Below are 27,395 nucleotides of genomic sequence, written 5' to 3' on the forward strand. Positions count from 1 at the left end.
GGGTTCATCCCTGGAGAAGAGACACGGGCGGGTATGTCGCGAGATGGGGAAAATCGCAAAAACCCGGGGGGACGTCCGGGGACCTGGGTGGTACGTCGCGAGACCCGGGTGGTTTTCGCGAGACCAGAAAATATAACCGCATGACCAACGCAAAAAACGAGGGGAGAATGCAAACCCGCACCCAAAACCCGGGACCGCGAAGACCCAAAACCCCCGACCCCGTTAAGTCCTCATAAATTTTCAATTTGAAAAACCCCCCAAAAAAAAAAAAACCATGGGCCTAATTTTTTTTTAATTTTAAAGCCCAACCCGGAGGCCAAATGGGGAAACCATGTGCTCTTTAAAGGGGATTCCGATTATGGTAATTTTGGGCAACTTGGTTTATTTGTGCCCAAATTGATTTGCGCCCAAATTAAGTGATCTGTGTCAATTAAGGGGATTCATGTCAACTGAGGTGATTTTTATCAATTATGGTGATTTGGTTAATTAAGGTGATTTGTTTAAATTACGTGATTTGTGTAAAAATTTTGTGATTTGTGTAATTTAAATGATTTTTAAAAATTTAAAGATTTGGAAAAAAAGGATTTGTGCCAATTAAAAGGGGGATTTTGTAAAATTACATTAAGTCAATTGAGGTGTTTTGGGAATTATGGGTTTGTGTAATGTGATTTGTGCCTTTTTAAGTGATTTGTGTCAATTAAGGGGTTTTGTCTCAAGGTGTCGGGTGTGGAAATAAAGCAGCCTGGGGTTTTTCACTTCTGAATTCTGATCCCCAATAAGTTCCTCAATTCCCCCTTGATCAAGTGGTTGACGACCCCTGTATTTAAACCTTTTTCCCCAAATTGTTGCCGGGGAAAAGGTTTTCAGAAATAAGGGTTCCCAAACTCCTCGAATCAAGGCTTTACGCTAGCATCAAAAGGGACCTCCTCCCCAGTCGTTTTAATATCTTTTTCTCCTTCAATGAATAAATACATTCCCAAACTTTCCCAAATTTGTCAATTTTAAAAGTATGTGATGAATTCTCAATGGGGGATTCCATTTTTTGTATTTTGGTTTTTATAATGTATATATTTTACAGTATGTTGATATGTTGTGTGTGTGTGTGTGTGTGTGTGTGTGTGTGTGTGTGTGTTTTGTGTGTGTGTGTGTGTGTGTGTGTGTGTGTGTGTTTGTGTGTGTGTGTGTGTGTGTGATCTACATTTTAAAGGGAACCGTTTGAAAATATTTGTCCCCAGGATGGGTTTTTCCCCCCACACAAGACCCGCACCCCAAAGGGCCTGCTACACTCCCCACGCCCGAACCTGTTACCCCTCCCCACACAGGACCTGACACTTTCCGGGGCCCCACAGAACCCATTACACCCCTTTATGCCCTTTCCCCTTTTGGGTTTGCAGGTAAATCAGATATCAAGAAGGGGAGCTCCAGTTCCACGGGTCAAGAGCCCCTTTACTGATATAATCTCCCCCCTTTTAGGATGACATTTTCAACGACAATTTCATTTTTCCCCTGAGAGAAATTGATTTTTCACGATAGAAAAAAAAACAAAAGGGCTATCTTGTAGGAATGACAGAAACACAAATCACATCAAAAAAATTCCCAAACAACACGTGTATACAATTCCAAAACCCATTACAAACACGGGGTTCAAAAACACAGTTCAAAAACAATAATTTACAAACACAAAACTCACAAAAAAAAATTCACAAACACAATAACAAAAAACCCACAACAAAACAACCCACAATTCCCCAAACAACCCCACAATTCACAAAAAAACCCACAACCACAAACCCACAACCCAAAAAAACCCACAATTGTTCGGCCCCAAAACCCAGTTTGAAGGGGGATAAGACATATGTTTCCCAAGGGGGGATGCCAGTTCGGCCTGTCGTCCTCTTTCCCACAAAACCCAGCCCCTACTGTTTTATATCGTGGCTTTTATGGTTTTTTTCGGGTTTGTCGCTCAACCGATTACATTTTTAAAATGTCAACCAATGGCAGAATGCCGACATGGAACACAACATGCGATTTATGGCGTTTTACTGAGACGTTTTGCCCCCCGAGACATAAACTCTCAAAAAAACCCTTTTCAACGTTTTGTCAATTAAGTCCCATTAACCGCATATTGCGTTTTATTATTACTGTTTTTGTAGTTTTGGAAAAACCCTTCATTAAAAAAATTCACATGCCCCCACTGCCCAGGGGAAGAAAGGTTTCGGGAAGTATTCGTTCCCTTTAGTGGGGAAAGATTTTTTTTTTACAAATGCTTGCAAAAAACTTTTAAATTTTCTTAAGGATCATGGTTATCCTTAATAATTTTTTTGTAATAAAGTTGGTAGAATTACCCAAATTGTAAAATAAAAGGGAAAAAGTGAACAATGTGACATTTTTTGGAACGTTTCGCCTCCAGGAAACGTTGCCCAATAAATTCACATTAGTTCACTTTTCCACTTTTCCTTGGGTTTTTTTAAGCCCTTGCGTCAGGCTCGTCTCTGAGACGATGAGCTCACTAAGGTTTGGGAAAAAAAACAGTTTGTTTTTGATTAGACGTTGATACGTTACGAAACCGGGCATGTTCTACCATTGATAAAAATAGACAGAGCTGTTTTATAAGTAACGAGATTCTTCAGTACCCCATGCCCTCCCCAAAAAAAATGATCGTTAATCCATTTTTCAAGAGAATCAATTTTTAAACAGATGACATCTCCCGTTGAAGAGAACCCCCCTTATAAAAACAAATGACGATCACTCTCCCTTGGGGAATCCCCCCCTATAAAAAAAACACGAAAACCCCTCTCCTACCGTTGGGGAATCTCACCCTTTTTAAAAAAAAATGACGATCACTCCCGTGCAGCGTCCCTCACCCCCTTCATATCCCTTTTTGTGATCTTCGAAATCCTCCTTTCTCCCCCTTAATTGCCGACAGTCTCCCCCAGCGCTCCGGGGGGAAGGGGTCAAAAAAAAAAAGGACGATGCTTGCTAGCTGGCGGAGTACACAAGGAGTAGAGAGATTAATTTTTCCCCAAAATCTGGCCGAAAACCCCCCGTCCATCCCCGCCCATGGAAGAACGGGCATCGAACGGGTTGGTTTAACTGAACGAACGCGTATCCCTTATGCATGCTGATTCCTGGGGGGAAGAAAGAGAAGTTTAGTGTATGATGGTTCCTGGGGGAGACAAGATTAATATAATAGTTCCCAAAGAGGGGGAGATTAATATACAGTAGTTACTAAGAGGGCAAAACGGCATAATTTCTTTAAAAGACGAGAAAGGGATAGTTTCTATGAGAGACGAGACAGTGCATAGTTAATATGAGGGCGAGATTAATATACAATAGTCCCCAAGAGAGACGAAAAAATATATATATATATATATATATATATATATATATATATATATATATATATATATATATATATATATATATATAACACACAATAACTCCCAAAAGAGAGTTTTGTGGATTACCACTTTTGGGGCTGGGAAAATTCCCCTTATTACCCGGGAAAAAAGGGGTTTTTTTATGTAAGATGGCTGCTTCGAGGCTATGTATCTTGAGCCACTTGAGATAAAGTTGGGAAAGCTTTTAAATGAGCTGGGGTGAAAAAACTCTTTGCTTGTAAAAAAAGGTAATTTTATCTTAGCCTAAATGCAACACTAGTGGGGGGGGGGGAGAGAGAGAGAGAGAGAGAGAGAGAGAGAGAGAGAGAGAGAGAGAGAGAGAGAGAGAGAGAGAGAGAGAGAGAGCCCATGCAGTAATAATGGGAGAATTCCCAAAAAAAATTTAGGGAAAGAGAAATTTTTTTTAACAAAAATTTTTTTGTGGGGTTTTCCTTATAGCTTTTTAAACCTGGAAGGAAATTTTTCCAAAAAAAATGTCCTTTCCCCTTCCCTCTGGTTAAACCTTTTTCGGGGAAATCACGTGGGTTAACCAGGGGACATTACTCATTTCTTTAAAAAAACCCCTTTTGAATTTTCACAAATAATCACAAAAATCTGTTTGTTTTATTTTCCCGACTTTTGTTAATCCCAGCAGGGGAAATGACTGGGGCTTCCCTAACTATACAACCTCCCCAAAAAAAAAATGTTTTCCCGGGAAATTTAAAGATCCCCAAAATTTAAACTTTTTAATAAAATTTCCTTTCCCCGATCCAAAACCCTTTTTCTGATCAAAAGGCTTTTGCTTTTTTTCCTTTAAAAAAGAATGTTTAAAAATATTACTAATTATAATTAAAAAAGGAAAGGTAAAACCCCCACCAATTAAAAAAAAAATCCCCTGTCTCCTTTTTTCCTTTTTGAAAATTCCCCTTTTCGGAAAAAGGGAATACCGACAAGATGAAATTAAAACTTTTAAATTTTGGGATTTTTTTAAGTTTGATCCAGGGCTTTATGGTCAAATTTAGGACATAGTTTAAAAACAGTAGGACTATATTTCAGAAGATGAGGTAATCATCCCCCAACCAGGGGTAGGGGAAGGCACCATGGGCTACTGTCTTCAAGCTATGTCCTGAAATTTCCGATTTATAAAGCCACTGGATCAAAACCCTACAATAAAAATCCCAGATGTTGTACGTGTCTTAATTTCATCTTGTCGCTATTATATACCATTCTTGCAAAACTTGTCAGACACTGCAACATCATGGAATCTTGATTCTGAGGACATGCACATAACCTTCACGACTACGACAACTACTACTACAACTAACCCATCTCTTTGGGGAGGACCTACTTCCACTGGGGAATCCCGCCTACCAGTGACTATGCCCTCGTCTACTACACCTGACGTTACTATTTAAGCGCCAGGCTCATTGCTTCTGCTTCAGAATCTCCACGACTACGGTGCTCTTCGCACCTACTCCTAGGTTGATGGACTGATTACCTCATCTTCTGTATATAGTCCTACTGTCTTCAAGTTATGTCCTAGAATTTGTATTCATAAAGCCACTGGATGGCGAAACGTCTACAATAAAGATACCCAGATGTTGCACATGTGTCTTAATTCCTCTTTCTCTTTCGGGTAATTCCTCTGACAAAAGAACATAAGAATGGAAGAACACTGCAGAAGGCCTACTGGCCCATACAAGGCAGGTCCTTATCGAAGCTACCCATAAAATTTCCCATAATGCTCTCGCCACCACCTGCCGTTTCCTTTCTCACCGAGATAGAAAATAAAATAAGGTGTAGAGAGGATTTGCCTATTTTGTCCTCAGCAAACCAGTTTCATTTTACTGCGTTTTACTCCGCAGTTACTCAACTAACCCACGGATGAGTTCACGAAGACTTCTGGAGTGATTTCTGAGGTTTGTGTATGATATATATTTAAGAAAATGCTACGTTCGTGTGAATCAGTCAGACCAAGGAGTGTCCAAGGCTCTCCGTGTGCTAATCGTGGTTCAGCCTCTGATCTGCGAGGTTGTTGGTGAAGGCCACCGGATCTCTCAACACACTGCCCTAATGTGGTCTCAGATGACTTTGAACATCGTTAAAGAGCAATAAGGCACAATACCGTGGCTGGAACAATACGGAAATAACCCGCACATTGGAGAGAGAAGACGTTTCGGTCCGCCGTGGATCCAAGTCAGACCGAAACGTCTTCGTAAGCTCCTCTCTCCTATGTGCGGGTTATCTGTGTATTGAACATCGTTAAAGAATACGATCTCTGATGACATTAAACATCGTTAACTTATACACTGGTTTAGAAAGACACGTAAGCAAACACTATGACATATTTATTAGAAAACGTTTCGGTCCTGGGACCTTGATCACTTCTAACATTGTATATATATGAACATTAAAATGGTATAAAATACCTAACATTGTATATATAGGAGAGTGAGGTGTGACGCACGTGACCTGAGGAATGTCATAAGAACATAAGAATGGAGGAACACTGTCGAAGGCCTACTGGCCCATGCGAGGCAGGTCCTTATCAAAACAACCACTACCTATGAACATCAAAATGGCATACAATACCGACAGGTTGGTAGGTAAGACACATAGGCAACAGTTAGTTAGGTAAGACACATATGCAACAGTTAGGTATCTTTATTATGAAACGTTTCGCCTACACAGTAGGCTTCTTCAGTCAAGTACAGAAAAGTTGATAGAAGCAGAACATACTTGAAGACGATGTAATCAGTCCATCACCCTTAAAGTTTTGAGGTGGTCAGTCCCTCAGTCTGGAGAAGAGCATTGTTCCATAGTATGAAACAATATGGAGATGAAGTGACAGAATGGAGCTTTTTATAGCGCCAAGAGGTGAGACGTAGGCCACTAGGAGAGGTAAGAACTCAGATGTTGAAAGGTCAGGTCCCTCTCAAATCCAGCCGCTCTCACTAGTGGAAGTTGTCGAAGTTGATTGCAGGTCTGTACCAAGATACCCTTGTGTTGCAGTGTCTGACAGATTGAACATTAAAATGGTATAAAATACCGACAGGTTGTTAGGTAAGACACATATGCAACAGTTAGGTATCTTTATTATGAAACGTTTCGCCTACACAGTAGGCTTCTTCAGTCAAGTACAGAAAAGTTGATAGAAGCAGAAGATACTTGAAGACGATGTAATCAGTCCATCACCTAACTGTTGCATATGTGTCTTACCTAACAACCTGTAGGTATTTTATACCATTTTAATGTTCAGTCTGTCAGACACTGCAACACAAGGGTATCTTGGTACAGACCTGCAATCAACTTCGACAACTTCCACTAGTGAGAGCGGAAGAAACTTCTGCACACCATGCCCAGCAACCCCAGACCTGCCAGAATGTACGGCCTGCCAAAGACTCACAAGCCTGGTATCCCACTGAGGCCCATATCCTCGGGAATAGGCAGTGCTCCCCACCAGCTCTCAGGAATTCTCGCCAAACACCTCTCTAAACTCTTGGGCACTATCAGTCCAGCACATCTCAAACACTCAGGTGATCTTCTCAATCGCATTCGCAACATCAACATCAGGAACAAGAAACTTTCCAGCCTTGACGTGACTTCCCTATTCACCAAAGTAACTACCACACAAGTGTGTGATGAATGGTTTTGAAAACCGACAAGCCGAAGAATTGAGACACTTATGCAACACATGGGAATCTTTATTGAAGAAACGTTTCGCCACACAGTGGCTTCATCAGTCCAATACAAAGTAGAAATGGGTAAGGAGAGTAGAAGTATGAGGTAATCAGTCCCTCAACCTGGATTCGATGTGTTCAGTCCATCACTCTTGTAGTAAGTGCAGCATAGGGCCAGAGAGGTGGCTTATATACTGCGGTGAGATGAGTTGAAGCAGGAGGAGGCGGGATCTTAGTGGGACCTGCCACTAATGTAAGTAGGTCATCGTCCAAAGGTTTGGGCAAGTGTTGAAGTCTTTGTACCAAGATTCCATGATGTTGCAGTGTCTGACAGATGTGATGAATGGTTTTGAAAACCGACAAGCCGAAGAATTGAGACACTTATGCAACACATGGGAATCTTTATTGAAGAAACGTTTCGCCACACAGTGGCTTCATCAGTCCAATACAAAGTAGAAATGGGTAAGGAGAGTAGAAGTATGAGGTAATCAGTCCCTCAACCTGGATTCGATGTGTTCAGTCCATCACTCTTGTAGTAAGTGCAGCATAGGGCCAGAGAGGTGGCTTATATACTGCGGTGAGATGAGTTGAAGCAGGAGGAGGCGGGATCTTAGTGGGACCTGCCACTAATGTAAGTAGGTCATCGTCCAAAGGTTTGGGCAAGTGTTGAAGTCTTTGTACCAAGATTCCATGATGTTGCAGTGTCTGACAGATGTGATGAATGGTTTTGAAAACCGACAAGCCGAAGAATTGAGACACTTATGCAACACATGGGAATCTTTATTGAAGAAACGTTTCGCCACACAGTGGCTTCATCAGTCCAATACAAAGTAGAAATGGGTAAGGAGAGTAGAAGTATGAGGTAATCAGTCCCTCAACCTGGATTCGATGTGTTCAGTCCATCACTCTTGTAGTAAGTGCAGCATAGGGCCAGAGAGGTGGCTTATATACTGCGGTGAGATGAGTTGAAGCAGGAGGAGGCGGGATCTTAGTGGGACCTGCCACTAATGTAAGTAGGTCATCGTCCAAAGGTTTGGGCAAGTGTTGAAGTCTTTGTACCAAGATTCCATGATGTTGCAGTGTCTGACAGATGTGATGAATGGTTTTGAAAACCGACAAGCCGAAGAATTGAGACACTTATGCAACACATGGGAATCTTTATTGAAGAAACGTTTCGCCACACAGTGGCTTCATCAGTCCAATACAAAGTAGAAATGGGTAAGGAGAGTAGAAGTATGAGGTAATCAGTCCCTCAACCTGGATTCGATGTGTTCAGTCCATCACTCTTGTAGTAAGTGCAGCATAGGGCCAGAGAGGTGGCTTATATACTGCGGTGAGATGAGTTGAAGCAGGAGGAGGCGGGATCTTAGTGGGACCTGCCACTAATGTAAGTAGGTCATCGTCCAAAGGTTTGGGCAAGTGTTGAAGTCTTTGTACCAAGATTCCATGATGTTGCAGTGTCTGACAGATGTGATGAATGGTTTTGAAAACCGACAAGCCGAAGAATTGAGACACTTATGCAACACATGGGAATCTTTATTGAAGAAACGTTTCGCCACACAGTGGCTTCATCAGTCCAATACCCATTTCTACTTTGTATTGGACTGATGAAGCCACTGTGTGGCGAAACGTTTCTTCAATAAAGATTCCCATGTGTTGCATAAGTGTCTCAATTCTTCGGCTTGTCGGTTTTCAAAACCATTCATCACATCTGTCAGACACTGCAACATCATGGAATCTTGGTACAAAGACTTCAACACTTGCCCAAACCTTTGGACGATGACCTACTTACATTAGTGGCAGGTCCCACTAAGATCCCGCCTCCTCCTGCTTCAACTCATCTCACCGCAGTATATAAGCCACCTCTCTGGCCCTATGCTGCACTTACTACAAGAGTGATGGACTGAACACATCGAATCCAGGTTGAGGGACTGATTACCTCATACTTCTACTCTCCTTACCCATTTCTACTTTGTATTGGACTGATGAAGCCACTGTGTGGCGAAACGTTTCTTCAATAAAGATTCCCATGTGTTGCATAAGTGTCTCAATTCTTCGGCTTGTCGGTTTTCAAAACCATTCATCACATCTGTCAGACACTGCAACATCATGGAATCTTGGTACAAAGACTTCAACACTTGCCCAAACCTTTGGACGATGACCTACTTACATTAGTGGCAGGTCCCACTAAGATCCCGCCTCCTCCTGCTTCAACTCATCTCACCGCAGTATATAAGCCACCTCTCTGGCCCTATGCTGCACTTACTACAAGAGTGATGGACTGAACACATCGAATCCAGGTTGAGGGACTGATTACCTCATACTTCTACTCTCCTTACCCATTTCTACTTTGTATTGGACTGATGAAGCCACTGTGTGGCGAAACGTTTCTTCAATAAAGATTCCCATGTGTTGCATAAGTGTCTCAATTCTTCGGCTTGTCGGTTTTCAAAACCATTCATCACATCTGTCAGACACTGCAACATCATGGAATCTTGGTACAAAGACTTCAACACTTGCCCAAACCTTTGGACGATGACCTACTTACATTAGTGGCAGGTCCCACTAAGATCCCGCCTCCTCCTGCTTCAACTCATCTCACCGCAGTATATAAGCCACCTCTCTGGCCCTATGCTGCACTTACTACAAGAGTGATGGACTGAACACATCGAATCCAGGTTGAGGGACTGATTACCTCATACTTCTACTCTCCTTACCCATTTCTACTTTGTATTGGACTGATGAAGCCACTGTGTGGCGAAACGTTTCTTCAATAAAGATTCCCATGTGTTGCATAAGTGTCTCAATTCTTCGGCTTGTCGGTTTTCAAAACCATTCATCACATCTGTCAGACACTGCAACATCATGGAATCTTGGTACAAAGACTTCAACACTTGCCCAAACCTTTGGACGATGACCTACTTACATTAGTGGCAGGTCCCACTAAGATCCCGCCTCCTCCTGCTTCAACTCATCTCACCGCAGTATATAAGCCACCTCTCTGGCCCTATGCTGCACTTACTACAAGAGTGATGGACTGAACACATCGAATCCAGGTTGAGGGACTGATTACCTCATACTTCTACTCTCCTTACCCATTTCTACTTTGTATTGGACTGATGAAGCCACTGTGTGGCGAAACGTTTCTTCAATAAAGATTCCCATGTGTTGCATAAGTGTCTCAATTCTTCAACTACCACACAAGCCATCGATCTCTTGCGCAGAAAAATTGACGATTCACCTGATCTTCCCATTCCAGCCAGCGATTTCATCGACCTTGTTGAACTATGTGTTGGCTTTACGTGTTTCTCTTTCGAAAATCACCTCTTTCAGCAGACTTTTGGACTACCCATGGGTTCGCCACTCAGTGCAGTCCTGGCGAACCTATATATGGAACATCTAGAAGCCGAACGTTTCTCCACCATTATTCCTTCGTCTGTCACCTGACTCCGTTATGTTGACGACATTCTCCTCATAACTCCAAAACGCTTCAACGTTCAAGCTCTCCAAGACAAGCTCAACCAGGTCGAGCCTTCAATCCAGTTCACACTTGAAGAAGAAGTCGACAACACTCTTCCTTTCCTTGATGTTCTGCTCTGCAAAGCTGACCACGAACTTCGTTTTAAAGTCTATCGAAAACCCACCAACCAAAACGATCTTCTCCACTTCTACTCTCACCACGACACCAAAACCAAACGTGGTGTAATTATAGGCTTCTTCCTGCGTGCACTCAGAATCTGCAGCAACGAGTTCCTTGAGGAAGAATACACTATAATTGAACAAATATTTTCTAAACTCCACTATCCTCGTCACTTCATCAGAGACTGCAGACGGCGAGCATTAAACATCTTCAACACACCCAGAGAAGACACTGCCGAGAAGAGATACATAGTCCTTCCCACCAACTCCATTGCCAAACATGTTTCCAACATCTTTGCCAAAACATCATTCCAAGTATCTACCTCCACAACCACGACCATCAAGGACATCACAAGTAGAAGGCAGGACAAGCCTCCATCCTCTGCAGGGGTGTACATAATCCCTTGTAACGACTGCAACAAGTTATACGTGGGCGAAACATCAAGGGACCTCCAAACACGTATTTCAGAACACCAATACGCAAGCAGGTCTGACGACACAAGGAATGCCTGCGTACAACACCGTAATTCCCACAACCACTTGATAAACTACAGAAACTCAAGACTTATCGCCACAGAAGACAACACTCAATACCGAAGAATCCTGGAATCATCACTCATTTCTATATCCGACAACTTCAACCAGAATAGTGGCTTCTATAACATAGCTGAACCACTTGCCAAGAAACTTCTTCATCGCTATCCCACATAAGAACACTGTAGAAGGTCTGCTCACAAACTTATCCAATCTCCTTTCCAAGCTACCCAAGTTTTTAGACTCTATAACCCCACTCGGTGAACATTAAAATGGTATAAAATACCGACAGATTGTTAGGTAAGACACATATGCAACAGTTAGGTATCTTTATTTTGAAACGTTTCGCCTACACAGCAGGCTTCTTCAGTCGAGTACAGAAAAGTTGATAGAAGCAGAAGATACTTGAAGACGATGTAATCAGTCCATCACCCTTAAAGTTTTGAGGTGGTCAGTCCCTCAGTCTGGAGAAGAGCATTGTTCCGTTGTCTGAAACAATATGAAGTTGAAGTGACAGAATCGGGCCTTATATAGTCCCAGGAGGTGAGACGTAGGTTGATTTGGGAGGGCAGGTCCTTCTCAAAGCCAGCCGTTCTCACTAGTAGAGGTTGTCGAAGTAGATGGTCTGTACCAAGATACCCTTGTGTTGCAGTGTCTGACAGAATGAACATTAAAATGGTATAAAATACCGACAGATTGTTAGGTAAGACACATATGCAACAGTTAGGTATCTTTATTTTGAAACGTTTCGCCTACACAGCAGGCTTCTTCAGTCGAGTACAGAAAAGTTGATAGAAGCAGAAGATACTTGAAGACGATGTAATCAGTCCATCACCCTTAAAGTTTTGAGGTGGTCAGTCCCTCAGTCTGGAGAAGAGCATTGTTCCGTTGTCTGAAACAATATGAAGTTGAAGTGACAGAATCGGGCCTTATATAGTCCCAGGAGGTGAGACGTAGGTTGATTTGGGAGGGCAGGTCCTTCTCAAAGCCAGCCGTTCTCACTAGTAGAGGTTGTCGAAGTAGATGGTCTGTACCAAGATACCCTTGTGTTGCAGTGTCTGACAGAATGAACATTAAAATGGTATAAAATACCGACAGATTGTTAGGTAAGACACATATGCAACAGTTAGGTATCTTTATTTTGAAACGTTTCGCCTACACAGTAGGCTTCTTCAGTCGAGTACAGAAAAGTTGATAGAAGCAGAAGATACTTGAAGACGATGTAATCAGTCCATCACCCTTAAAGTTTTGAGGTGGTCAGTCCCTCAGTCTGGAGAAGAGCATTGTTCCGTTGTCTGAAACAATATGAAGTTGAAGTGACAGAATCGGGCCTTATATAGTCCCAGGAGGTGAGACGTAGGTTGATTTGGGAGGGCAGGTCCTTCTCAAAGCCAGCCGTTCTCACTAGTAGAGGTTGTCGAAGTAGATGGTCTGTACCAAGATACCCTTGTGTTGCAGTGTCTGACAGAATGAACATTAAAATGGTATAAAATACCGACAGATTGTTAGGTAAGACACATATGCAACAGTTAGGTATCTTTATTTTGAAACGTTTCGCCTACACAGCAGGCTTCTTCAGTCGAGTACAGAAAAGTTGATAGAAGCAGAAGATACTTGAAGACGATGTAATCAGTCCATCACCCTTAAAGTTTTGAGGTGGTCAGTCCCTCAGTCTGGAGAAGAGCATTGTTCCGTTGTCTGAAACAATATGAAGTTGAAGTGACAGAATCGGGCCTTATATAGTCCCAGGAGGTGAGACGTAGGTTGATTTGGGAGGGCAGGTCCTTCTCAAAGCCAGCCGTTCTCACTAGTAGAGGTTGTCGAAGTAGATGGTCTGTACCAAGATACCCTTGTGTTGCAGTGTCTGACAGAATGAACATTAAAATGGTATAAAATACCGACAGATTGTTAGGTAAGACACATATGCAACAGTTAGGTATCTTTATTTTGAAACGTTTCGCCTACACAGATGGTACAGACCATCTACTTCGACAACCTCTACTAGTGAGAACGGCTGGCTTTGAGAAGGACCTGCCCTCCCAAATCAACCTACGTCTCACCTCCTGGGACTATATAAGGCCCGATTCTGTCACTTCAACTTCATATTGTTTCAGACAACGGAACAATGCTCTTCTCCAGACTGAGGGACTGACCACCTCAAAACTTTAAGGGTGATGGACTGATTACATCGTCTTCAAGTATCTTCTGCTTCTATCAACTTTTCTGTACTCGACTGAAGAAGCCTGCTGTGTAGGCGAAACGTTTCAAAATAAAGATACCTAACTGTTGCATATGTGTCTTACCTAACAATCTGTCGGTATTTTATACCATTTTAATGTTCATTCTGTCAGACACTGCAACACAAGGGTATCTTGGTACAGACCATCTACTTCGACAACCTCTACTAGTGAGAACGGCTGGCTTTGAGAAGGACCTGCCCTCCCAAATCAACCTACGTCTCACCTCCTGGGACTATATAAGGCCCGATTCTGTCACTTCAACTTCATATTGTTTCAGACAACGGAACAATGCTCTTCTCCAGACTGAGGGACTGACCACCTCAAAACTTTAAGGGTGATGGACTGATTACATCGTCTTCAAGTATCTTCTGCTTCTATCAACTTTTCTGTACTCGACTGAAGAAGCCTGCTGTGTAGGCGAAACGTTTCAAAATAAAGATACCTAACTGTTGCATATGTGTCTTACCTAACAATCTGTCGGTATTTTATACCATTTTAATGTTCATTCTGTCAGACACTGCAACACAAGGGTATCTTGGTACAGACCATCTACTTCGACAACCTCTACTAGTGAGAACGGCTGGCTTTGAGAAGGACCTGCCCTCCCAAATCAACCTACGTCTCACCTCCTGGGACTATATAAGGCCCGATTCTGTCACTTCAACTTCATATTGTTTCAGACAACGGAACAATGCTCTTCTCCAGACTGAGGGACTGACCACCTCAAAACTTTAAGGGTGATGGACTGATTACATCGTCTTCAAGTATCTTCTGCTTCTATCAACTTTTCTGTACTCGACTGAAGAAGCCTGCTGTGTAGGCGAAACGTTTCAAAATAAAGATACCTAACTGTCGCATATGTGTCTTACCTAACAACCCCACTCGGTACATCATCAGATGCAGCATTCTTCACCTGACCTCAGCTGGACTATAAATACTCGCGTTCCTTCCACCCCAGGTAGTTCTGTTTGTGACTTGAAAAAGCCCACTGTGTGGGCGAAACGTAGTCAATAAAGGATCACATTATACTGCATTTGTGTTTATATTGCCATTGTGTCGGTATTTTATACCATTTATTTCCACTAGTGAGAGCGGCTGGATTTGAGAGGGACCTGACCTTTCAACATCTGAGTTCTTACCTCTCCTAGTGGCCTACGTCTCACCTCTTGGCGCTATAAAAAGCTCCATTCTGTCACTTCATCTCCATATTGTTTCATACTATGTAACAATGCTCTTCTCCAGACTGAGGGACTGACCACCTCAAAACTTTAAGGGTGATGGACTGATTACATCGTCTTCAAGTATGTTCTGCTTCTATCAACTTTTCTGTACTTGACTGAAGAAGCCTACTGTGTAGGCGAAACGTTTCATAATAAAGATACCTAACTGTTGCATATGTGTCTTACCTAACAACCTGTCGGTATTTTATACCATTTTAATTTTTCTGTACTTGACTGAAGAAGCCTACTGTGTAGGCGAAACGTTTCATAATAAAGATACCTAACTGTTGCATATGTGTCTTACCTAACAACCTGTCGGTATTTTATACCATTTTAATGTTCAATCTGTCAGACACTGCAACACAAGGGTATCTTGGTACAGACCTGCAATCAACTTCGACAACTTCCACTAGTGAGAGCGGCTGGATTTGAGAGGGACCTGACCTTTCAACATCTGAGTTCTTACCTCTCCTAGTGGCCTACGTCTCACCTCTTGGCGCTATAAAAAGCTCCATTCTGTCACTTCATCTCCATATTGTTTCATACTATGGAACAATGCTCTTCTCCAGACTGAGGGACTGACCACCTCAAAACTTTAAGGGTGATAAGGAAATGTGTAGAATTTTTAACACATACTTCCTCTCAGTTTTTACACAGGAGGATACCAGCGATATTCCAGTAATGATAAATTATGTAGAACAGGACGATAATAAACTGTGCACTATTAGGGTCACAAGTGACATGGTTCTTAGGCAAATAGATAAATTAAAACCTAACAAATCCCCAGGCCCTGATGAACTCTATGCAAGGGTTCTAAAGGAATGTAAAGAGGAGCTTAGCACACCTTTGGCTACTCTTTTCAACATATCACTACAAACTGGCATGGTGCCAGATAAGTGGAAAATGGCAAATGTGATACCTATTTTCAAAACAGGTGACAGGTCCTTAGCTTCGAACTATAGACCAATAAGCCTAACCTCCATAGTGGGAAAATTTATGGAATCAATAATTGCCGAGGCAGTTCGTAGCCATCTTGAAAAGCATAAATTAATCAACGAATCTCAGCATGGTTTTACAAAGGGGCGTTCCTGCCTTACGAATTTATTAACTTTTTTCACTAAGGTATTTGAGGAGGTAGATCATGGTAATGAATATGATATTGTGTATACGGACTTCAGTAAGGCTTTTGACAGGGTCCCACATCAGAGACTATTGAGGAAAATTAAAGCACATGGAATAGGAGGAGAAATTTTTTCCTGGATAGAGGCATGGTTGACAAATAGGCAGCAGAGAGTTTGCATAAATGGGGAGAAATCAGAGTGGGGAAGCGTCACGAGCGGTGTTCCACAGGGGTCAGTGTTGGGCCCCCTGCTGTTCACAATCTACATAAACGACATAGATGAGGGCATAAAGAGCGACATCGGCAAGTTTGCCGATGACACCAAAATAGGCCGTCGAATTCATTCTGACGAGGACATTCGAGCACTCCAGGAAGATTTGAATAGACTGATGCAGTGGTCGGAGAAGTGGCAGATGCAGTTTAATATAGACAAATGCAAAGTTCTAAATGTTGGACAGGACAATAACCATGCCACATATAAACTAAATAATGTAGATCTTAATATTACGGATTGCGAAAAAGATTTAGGAGTTCTGGTTAGCAGTAATCTGAAACCAAGACAACAGTGCATAAGTGTTCGCAATAAAGCTAATAGAATCCTTGGCTTCATATCAAGAAGCATAAATAATAGTAGTCCTCAGGTTGTTCTTCAACTCTATACATCCTTGGTTAGGCCTCATTTAGATTATGCTGCACAGTTTTGGTCACCGTATTACAGAATGGATATAAATTCTCTGGAAAATGTACAAAGGAGGATGACAAAGATGATCCCATGTATCAGAAACCTTCCCTATGAGGATAGACTAAGGGCCCTGAAACTGCACTCTCTAGAAAGACGTAGAATTAGGGGGGATATGATTGAGGTGTATAAATGGAAGACAGGAATAAATAAAGGGGATGTAAATAGTGTGCTGAAAATATCTAGCCTAGACAGGACTCGCAGCAATGGTTTTAAGTTGGAAAAATTCAGATTCAGGAAGGATATAGGAAAGTACTGGTTTGGTAATAGAGTTGTGGATGAGTGGAACAAACTCCCAAGTACCGTTATAGAGGCCAGAACGTTGTGTAGCTTTAAAAATAGGTTGGATAAATACATGAGTAGATGTGGGTGGGTGTGAGTTAGACCTGATAGCTTGTGCTAACAGGTCGGTTGCCGTGTTCCTCCCTTAAGTCAATGTGACCTGACCTGACTAGGTTGGGTGCATTGGCTTAAGCCGGTAGGAGACTTGGACCTGCCTCGCATGGGCCAGTAGGCCTTCTGCAGTGTTCCTTCGTTCTTATGTTCTTATGTTCTTATGTTGCATATGTGTCTTACCTAACAACCTGTCGGTATTTTATACCATTTTAATGTTCAGGCAACAGTTAGGCAACTTTATTCCGAAACGTTTCGCCTACACAGTAGGCTTCTTCAGTCGAATACAGAAAGTAGGCAGGAACAGTAGAGATGTGAAGACGATGTAATCAGTCCATCACCCTTGAAGTCGTAGAATTTGAGGTTGTCAGTCCCTCGGCCTGGAGAAGTTCAGTTCCATAGTCAGGAACTATCTGAAGATCAAGCGACAGTGCGGAGACTTAAAGAGGAAGGCGTATTGGACTGATGAAGCCACTCTGTGGCGAAACGTTTCCTGAATAAAGATTCCCATATGCTGCATAAGTGTCTCAATCTTCAACTTGTCGGTTTTTCAAACCATTCATCACAACTGTCAGACACTGCAGCATCATGGGATCTTGTTACAAAGAATTCTTCAACACTTGTTCAACCTTTGGACGAAGACCTACTTCGACTAGTGGATGGTACCACTATGACACCGCCTCCGCCTGCTTCACCTCACCTCACTACAGTATATAAGCCACGTCTACGGCCCTATGCTGTACATTCTACAAGATTGATGGACTGAACACATCGACTCCAGGCTGAGGGACTGATTACCTCATACTCCTCCTCTCCTTACGCCTTTCTCTTTGTATTGGACTGATGAAGCCACTGTGTGGCGAAACGTTTCCTGAATAAAGATTCCCATATGCTGCATAAGTGTCTCAATCTTCAACTTATCGGTTTTTCAAACCATTCATCACATGCTGAGATTCGTTGATCAATTTATGCTTTTCAAGGTGGCTACGAACTGCCTCGGCAATTATTGATTCCATAAATTTTCCCACTATGGAGGTTAGGCTTATTGGTCTATAGTTCGAAGCTAAGGACCCGTCACCTGCTTTGAAAATAGGTATCACATTTGCCATCTTCCACTTATCTGGCACCATGCCAGTTTGTAGTGATATGTTGAAAAGATTAGCCAAAGGTGTGCTAAGCTCCTCTTTACATTCCTTTAGAACCCTTGCATACAGTTCATCAGGGCCTGGGGATTTGTTAGGTTTTAATTTATCTATTTGCCTAAGAACCATGTCACTTGTGACCCTAATAGTGCACAGTTTATTATCGTCCTGTTCTACATAATTTATCATTACTGGAATATCGCTGGTATCCTCCTGTGTAAAAACTGAGAGGAAGTATGTGTTAAAAATTCTACACATTTCCTTATGTTAGGTAAGACACATATGCAACAGTTAGACACCTTTATTCCGAAACGTTTCGCCTACACAGTAGGCTTCTTCAGTCGAATACAGAAAGTAGGCAGGAACAGTAGAGATGTGAAGACGATGTAATCAGTCCATCACCCTTAAAGTCGTAGAATTTGAGGTTGTCAGTCCCTCGGCCTGGAGAAGTTCAGTTCCATAGTCAGGAACTATCTGAAGATCAAGCGACAGTGCGGAGACTTAAATACTGTCGGAAGGAGAGGTGCAGGGTAGTAGTAGTAGTAGTAGTAGTAGTAGTAGTAGTAGTAGTAGTAGTAGTAGTAGTAGTGAGAGGCAACTGAGAGGTCATGTCCCTCTCAGATCCAACCCTTCTCACTTGAAAAGCTTGTCCAAGGTGTTTTCTGTACCAAGATGCCACGTGTTGCAGTGTCTGACAAGATGAACATCAAAATGGTATACAATACCGACAGGTTGTTAGGTAAGACACATATGCAACAGTTAGACACCTTTATTCCGAAACGTTTCGCCTACACAGTAGGCTTCTTCAGTCGAATACAGAAAGTACCTAACAACCTGTCGGTATTGTATACCATTTTGATGTTCACATTTCCTTATCACTGTCAGTGAGCTGACCCGAGGAACTTTTGAGTGGGCCTATCTTGTCCCTGATCTTACTTCTGTATACCTGAAAATATCCTTTTGGGTTAGTCTTCGACTAACCGACTCTAGTCACCGACACTATAGAACGCAACACTGGAAATTTCTAAATTTCAAAAACATTGGCATACATGATACTTAAGCAGTACCAACCCAACAACACAGGAGTCACATGATTTCATCGTCTACCCGTCCTCATCATAGGTAGAGGTTGTTTTGATAAGGACCTGCCTCGCATGGGCCAGTAGGCCTTCCACAGTGTTCCTCCATTCTTATGTTCATATGACATTCCTCAGGTCACGTGCGTCACACCTCACTCTCCGCCTATATATATAATGTCTTTCTACCTCTGTATGTTAGAAGTGATCAAGGTCCCAGGACCGAAACGTTTTCTAATAAATGTCATAGTGTTTGCTTACGTGTCTTTCTAAACCAACTTGTCGGTATTTATTACCAAGGTTTATACCAACTTATACACTACCTGAAGGTTAGGTTAGGTAAGATTCATCAGGAAACAGGACAAGTGTTTCCTGACGCGGGTTTTAGTTATATGATGACCCACAACTGTAGCTTTGGGTAATCTGACCGAGGCCTTCCACTGCCTTACCAGTCCACCCCTTTAACAATTAAGACTATTAATATTATCAGTGTCTGATGTCTCTGAACCTAGTTAATAAATACAGTCACTGATGACTTTAAACATCGTTAATTAGCACACTCTTTGATGACCTAAAACACCGTTAATTAATTCCGTATGTAAACATATAATAGATTGAAAAATGGTATAGTTATACCGAAAAGATAAATAATAATAATAATAATAATAATAATAATAATTTAATAATAATTTCTACAAATATATGGTGCAACTTATACAGACCATAGCTGACATCAATGACATACTACTATATAGAAAGCCCCTTGTTATACAGAACATTTCAGGCAATTAGGTCAGTTTCGTCCCCAGGATGCGACCCATACCAGTCGACTAACACCCAGGTACCTATTTTACTGCTAGGTGAACAGGGCGTGTTTCTTAATTTAAGGAAACACGCCCTAGTGTTTCCACCCGTACCGTGGATCGAACCACGAACCTCAATGTGTGTGAGCTGAGTGTGCTACCAACGGAGCTACGGGAGGAATAAGTGTCATTTTATCCCACACTGAAAATGGGTTGGGGGAATATTTTTGTCAGAAGGTTTGGGTTTGAGAACGACCTGCCTAGTACGGGCCAGTAGGCCTTCTGCAGTGTTCCTCTCTTCTCACATGCAATTTAAATACAAACACTGCAAAGGAAACAAAAGCATATTATTATAAACAAAAATATATATAAATGCAGAATATAAACATCGCTGCAATTAAGATGAGAAACATCCAATTAACATTATTTCTATAATAATCAGGAAGGATATAGGAAAGTACTGGTTTGGTAATAGAGTTGTGGATGAGTGGAACAAACTCCCAAGTACCGTTATAGAGGCCAGAACGTTGTGTAGCTTTAAAAATAGGTTGGATAAATACATGAGTGGATGTGGGTGGGTGTGAGTTGGACCTGATAGCTTGTGCTACCAGGTCGGTTGCCGTGTTCCTCCCTTAAGTCAATGTGACCTGACCTGACTAGGTTGGGTGCATTGGCTTAAGCCGGTAGGAGACTTGGACCTGCCTCGCATGGGCCAGTAGGCCTTCTGCAGTGTTCCTTCGTTCTTATGTTCTTATGTTCTTATAATCGCTGCAATTATCATCGCCCAGGCGTAATATATTTTTATCTCCCCTGGCGGAGATTTGTAATTTCTAAGACTCGACTCACTTCCTAGATAATTATTTCTCATAAGATAATTAGTTAATATTCCTCATATATCAATTAATTAATATTTCTCATTAGTTAATATTCCTCATATATCAATTAATTAATATTTCTCATTAGTTAATAATCCTCATATATCAATTAACTAATATTTCTCATTAGTTAATAATCCTCATATATCAATTAACTAATATTTCTCATTAGTTAATAATCCTCATATATCAATTAACTAATATTTCTCATTAGTTAATAATCCTCATATATCAATTAACTAATATTTCTCATTAGTTAATAATCCTCATATATCAATTAACTAATATTTCTCATTAGTTAATAATCCTCATATATCAATTAACTAATATTTCTCATTAGTTAATAATCCTCATATATCAATTAACTAATATTTCTCATTAGTTAATAATCCTCATATATCAATTAACTAATATTTCTCATTAGTTAATAATCCTCATATATCAATTAACTAATATTTCTCATTAGTTAATAATCCTCATATATCAATTAACTAATATTTCTCATTAGTTAATAATCCTCATATATCAATTAACTAATATTTCTCATTAGTTAATAATCCTCATATATCAATTAACTAATATTTCTCATTAGTTAATAATCCTCATATATCAATTAACTAATATTTCTCATTAGTTAATAATCCTCATATATCAATTAACTAATATTTCTCATTAGTTAATAATCCTCATATATCAATTAACTAATATTTCTCATTAGTTAATAATCCTCATATATCAATTAACTAATATTTCTCATAATTTCTAGCAATTTTGTTTCACATTTTCGTGTTTTATTTAAAATAAATTAGTTTTCTATCAATATACATTTGTCAGGATTTATATGTTTCGTGTGATGCAAGTTAAACGTTTTATTATTGTGGAGATAAAGGCACAAATACAGTAAAATGCGAGTCTTTTATTGACGACGTTTCGCCCCCTTACAGTGAGCGATGAGTAAGATAGCGGAGTGAGACACCTGTGCTGAGACACTTGGGTATCTTTAACGTTGAAATGTTTCGCCCACACGGCAGGCTTCTTCTGACCTGGCTCTTCCGAAACGTCTTTAAACTCTGTCTCTGTCTCTTTCGCTCTCTCTCTCTCTCTCTCTCTCTCTCTCTCTCTCTCTCTCTCCCCCCCTCTCTCTCTCTCCATTTCTCATTTTTAATTTTGTACAAATTTATAATCGTTAAATATCATGAAAGAAACGATATTCCAACAGCAACAACAACTTTGATGAATGGTTTGAAAACCGACAAGTTGAAGAATTGAGACACTTATGCAACACATGGGAATCTTTATTGAAGAAACGTTTCGCCACACAGTGGCTTCATCAGTCCAATACAAAGTAGAAATAGTTAAGGAGAGTAGAAGTTTGAGGTAATCAGTCCCTCAACCTGGAATCGATGTGTTCAGTCCATCACTCTTGTAGGAAGTGCAGCACAGGGCCAGAGAGGTAGCTTATATACTGCGGTGAGATGAGTTGAAGCAGGAGGAGGCGGGATCATAGTGGGATCTGCCACTAGTGTAAGTAGGTCGTCGTCCAAAGGTTGGGCAAGCGTTGAAGTCTTTGTACCAAGATCCCATGATGTTGCAGTGTCTGACTGTGATCCCGCCTCCTCCTGCTTCAACTCATCTCACCGCAGTATATAAGCCACCTCTCTGGCCCTGTGCTGCACTTCCTACAAGAGTGATGGACTGAACACATCGATTCCAGGTTGAGGGACTGATTACCTCAAACTTCTACTCTCCTTAACTATTTCTACTTTGTATTGGACTGATGAAGCCACTGTGTGGCGAAACGTTTCTTCAATAAAGATTCCCATGTGTTGCATAAGTGTCTCAATTCTTCAACAACAACTATAACAGCAACAACTATAACAGCAACAACTATAACAGCAGCAACAACTATAACAGCAACTATAACACAACAGCAACAACTATAACAGCAACTATAACAGCAACAACTATAACAGCAACTATAACAGCAACTATAACAACAGCAACAACTATAACAGCAGCAACAACTATAACAGCAGCAACTATAACAACAGCAACAACTATAACAGCAACAACTATAACAGCAGCAACAACTATAACAGCAGCAACAAACAGCAGCAACAACTATAACAGCAGCAACAACTATAACAGCAACTATAACAGCAGCAACTATAACAGCAACAACTATAACAGTAACTATAACAACAGCAAGAGCAACTATAACAGCAACAACTATAACAGCAACAACTATAAAAGCAACAGCAGCTATAACAGCAGCAACAACTATAACAACAGCAACAACTATAACAGCAACAACTATAACAGCAGCAACAACTATAACAACAGCAACAACTATAACAGCAACAACTATAACAGCAGCAACAACTATAACAGCAGCAACAACTATAACAGCAGCAACAACTATAACAGCAGCAACAACTATAACAGCAGCAACAACTATAACAACAGCAACAACTATAACAGCAACAACTATAACAGCAGCAACAACTATAACAGCAGCAACAACTATAACAGCAGCAACAACTATAACAGCAGCAACAACTATAACAGCAGCAACAACTATAACAGCAGCAACAACTATAACAGCAGCAACAACTATAACAGCAGCAACAACTATAACAGCAACTATAACAACAGCAACAACAGCAGCAACTATAACAACAGCAACAACTATAACAGCAACAACTATAACAGCAGCAACAACTATAACAGCAGCAACAACTATAACAACAGCAACAACTATAACAGCAGCAACAACTAATAACAGCAACAACTATAACAATAGCAACAACTATAACAGCAGCAACAACTATAACAGCAGCAACAACTATAACAGCAACAACTATAACAGCAGCAACAACTATAACAGCAGCAACTATAACAACAGCAACAACTATAACCACAGCAACAACTATAACAGCAACAACTATAACAACAGCAACAACTATAACAACATCAACAACTATAACAGCAGCAACTATAACAACAGCAACAACTATAACAGCAGCAATAACTATAACAGTAGCAATAACTATAACAACAACAACTATAACAACAGCAACAACTATAACAGCAGCAATAACTATAACAGTAGCAATAACTATAACAACAACAACTATAACAACAGCAACAACTATAACAGCAGCAACAACTATAACAGCAGCAACTATAACAACAGCAACAACTATAACAGCAGCAACAACTATAACAGCAACAACTATAACAACAGCAACAACTATAACAACATCAACAACTATAACATCAACAACTATAACATCAACAACTATAACAGCAGCAACAACTATAACAGCAACAACTATAACAACAGCAACAACTATAACAACATCAACAACTATAACATCAACAACTATAACATCAACAACTATAACAGCAACAACTATAACAGCAACAACTATAACAACTATAACAGCAACAACTATAACAACAGCAACAACTATAACAGCAGCAACTATAACAGCAGCAACAACTATAACGGCAACAACTATAACAACAACTATAACAGCAACAACTATAACAGCAACAACTATAACAGCAACAACTATAACAGCAACAACTATAACAGCAACAACTACAACAGCAGCAACAACTATAACAGCAACAACTATAACAGCAACTCTAACAGCAACTATAACAGCAAGAACTATAACAGCAACAACTATAACAGCAGCAACAACTATAACAGCAACTATAACAGCAACATGTATAACAGCAACTATAACAGCAGCAACAACTATAACAGCAACAACTATAACAGCAACTATAACAACAGCAACAAGTATAACAGCAACTATAGCAACAGCAACAACTATAACAGCAACAACTATAACAACAGCAACAACTATAGCAGCAACAACTATAACAGCAACAACTATAACAGCAACAACTATAACAGCAACAACTATAACAGCAACAACTATAACAGCAACTATAACAGCAACAACTATAACAGCAACAACTATAACAGTAACAACTATAACAGTAACAACTATAACAACAGCAACAACTATAACAGTAACAACTATAACAGTAACAACTATAACAGCAACAACTATAACAGCAACAACTATAACAGCAACAACTATAACAGTAACAACTATAACAACAGCAACAACTATAACAGCAACAACTATAACAGCAACTATAACAGCAACAACTATAACAGCAACAACTATAACAGTAACAACTATAACAGTAACAACTATAACAACAGCAACAACTATAACAGCAACAACCATAACAGTAACAACTATAACAACAGCAACAACTATAACAGCAACAACTATAACAGCAACAACTATAACAGTAACAACTATAACAGTAACAACTATAACAGCAACAACTATAACAGCAACAACTATAACAGCAACAACTATAACAGCAACAACTATAACAGTAACAACTATAACAGTAACAACTATAACAACAGCAACAACTATAACAGCAACAACTATAACAACAGCAACAACTATAACAGCAACTATAACAGTAACAACTATAACAGTAACAACTATAACAACAGCAACAACTATAACAGCAACAACTATAACAGCAACAACTATAACAACAGCAACAACTATAACAGCAACAACTATAACAGCAACAACTATAACTGCAACAACTATAACTGCAACAACTATAACAACAGCAACTATAACAGCAGCAACAACTATAAGAACAGCAACAACTATTACAGCAACTATAACAACAGCAACAACTATAACAGCAACAACTATAACAGCAACAACTATAACAGCAGCAACAACTATAACAGCAGCAACAACTATAACAGCAACAACTATAACAGCAACAACTATAACAGCAACAACAACAGCAACAACTATAACAGCAACAATTATAACAGCAAAAACTATAACAGCAACAACTATAACAGCAACAACTATAACAGCAGCAACAACTATAACAGCAACAACTATAACAACAGCAACAACTTTAACAGCAACAACTATAACAGCAGCAACAACTATAACAACAGCAACAACTATAACAGCAACAACTATAACAGCAACAACTATAACAGCAACAACAATAACAGCAACAACTATAACAACAGCAACTATAACAGCAACAACTATAACAGCAACTATAACAACAGCAACAACTATAACAGCAACAACTATAACAGCAACAACAACAACAGCAACAACTATAACAGCAACTATAACAGCAACAACTATAACAACAGCAACAACTATAACAGCAACAACTATAACAGCAACAACTATAACAACAGCAACAACTATAACAGCAACAACTATAACAGCAACTATAACAGCAACAACTATAACAACAGCAACTATAACAACAGCAACAACTATAACAACAGCAACAACTATAACAACAGCAACAACTATAACAACAACTATAACAGCAGCAACAACTATAACAGCAACAACTATAACAGCAACAACTATAACAGCAGCAACAACTATAACAGCAGCAACAACTATAACAGCAACAACTATAACAGCAACAACTATAACAGCAACAACTATAACAGCAACAACTATAACAACAGCAACAACTATAACAGCAGCAACAACTATAACAGCAGCAACAACTATAACAGCAGCAACAACTATAACAGCAACAACTATAACAACAGCAACAACTATAACAACAGCAACAACTATAACAGCAGCAGCAACTATAACAGCAGCAACAACTATAACAACAACATCTATAACAACAGCAACAACTATAACAGCAACAACTATAACAGCAGCAACAACTATAACAGCAACAACTGTAACAGCAACAACTATAACAGCAACAACTATAACAGCAGCAACAACTATAACAACAGCAACAACTACAACAGCAACATCTATAACAACAGCAACAACTATAACAACAGCAACAACTATAACAACAGCAACAACTATAACAACAGCAACAACTATAACAGCAGCAGCAACTATAACAGCAGCAACAACTATAACAACAACATCTATAACAACAGCAACAACTATAACAGCAACAACTATAACAGCAGCAACAACTATAACAGCAACAACTGTAACAGCAACAACTATAACAGCAACAACTATAACAGCAGCAACAACTATAACAACAGCAACAACTATAACAACAGCAACAACTATAACAACAGCAACAACTATAACAGCAGCAGCAACTATAACAGCAGCAACAACTATAACAACAACATCTATAACAACAGCAACAACTATAACAGCAACAACTATAACAGCAGCAACAACTATAACAGCAACAACTGTAACAGCAACAACTATAACAGCAGCAACAACTATAACAGCAGCAACAACTATAACAACAGCAACAACTACAACAGCAACATCTATAACAACAGCAACAACTATAACAACATGAAATTAAGACACAAGTGTAACATCTGGGTATCTTTATTGTAGACGTTTCGCCATCCAGTGGCTTTATCAATACAAATTCCAGGACATAACTTGAAGACAGTAGGACTATATACAGAAGATAAGGTAATCAGTCCCTCAACCTAGGAG

At 40.1% G+C, this 27,395-nt stretch overlaps 1 long non-coding RNA gene across 1 annotated transcript in view; it reads right to left on the bottom strand.

Annotated features, from left to right (window-relative positions):
• Positions 1-3,066: 3,066 nt before the first annotated feature.
• The window catches only part of LOC128696830 (uncharacterized), a 179,799-nt gene continuing 155,470 nt past the window's right edge, over positions 3,067-27,395 (bottom strand). Inside the window, exon 3 of the long non-coding RNA XR_011393426.1 lies at positions 3,067-3,128. This is a non-coding gene — a long non-coding RNA (uncharacterized lncRNA). The remainder of the gene's footprint in view (positions 3,129-27,395) is intronic.

The sequence above is a fragment of the Cherax quadricarinatus genome, chromosome 52 (genome assembly GCF_038502225.1).
Source record: "Cherax quadricarinatus isolate ZL_2023a chromosome 52, ASM3850222v1, whole genome shotgun sequence".
NCBI lineage: Eukaryota > Metazoa > Arthropoda > Malacostraca > Decapoda > Parastacidae > Cherax > Cherax quadricarinatus.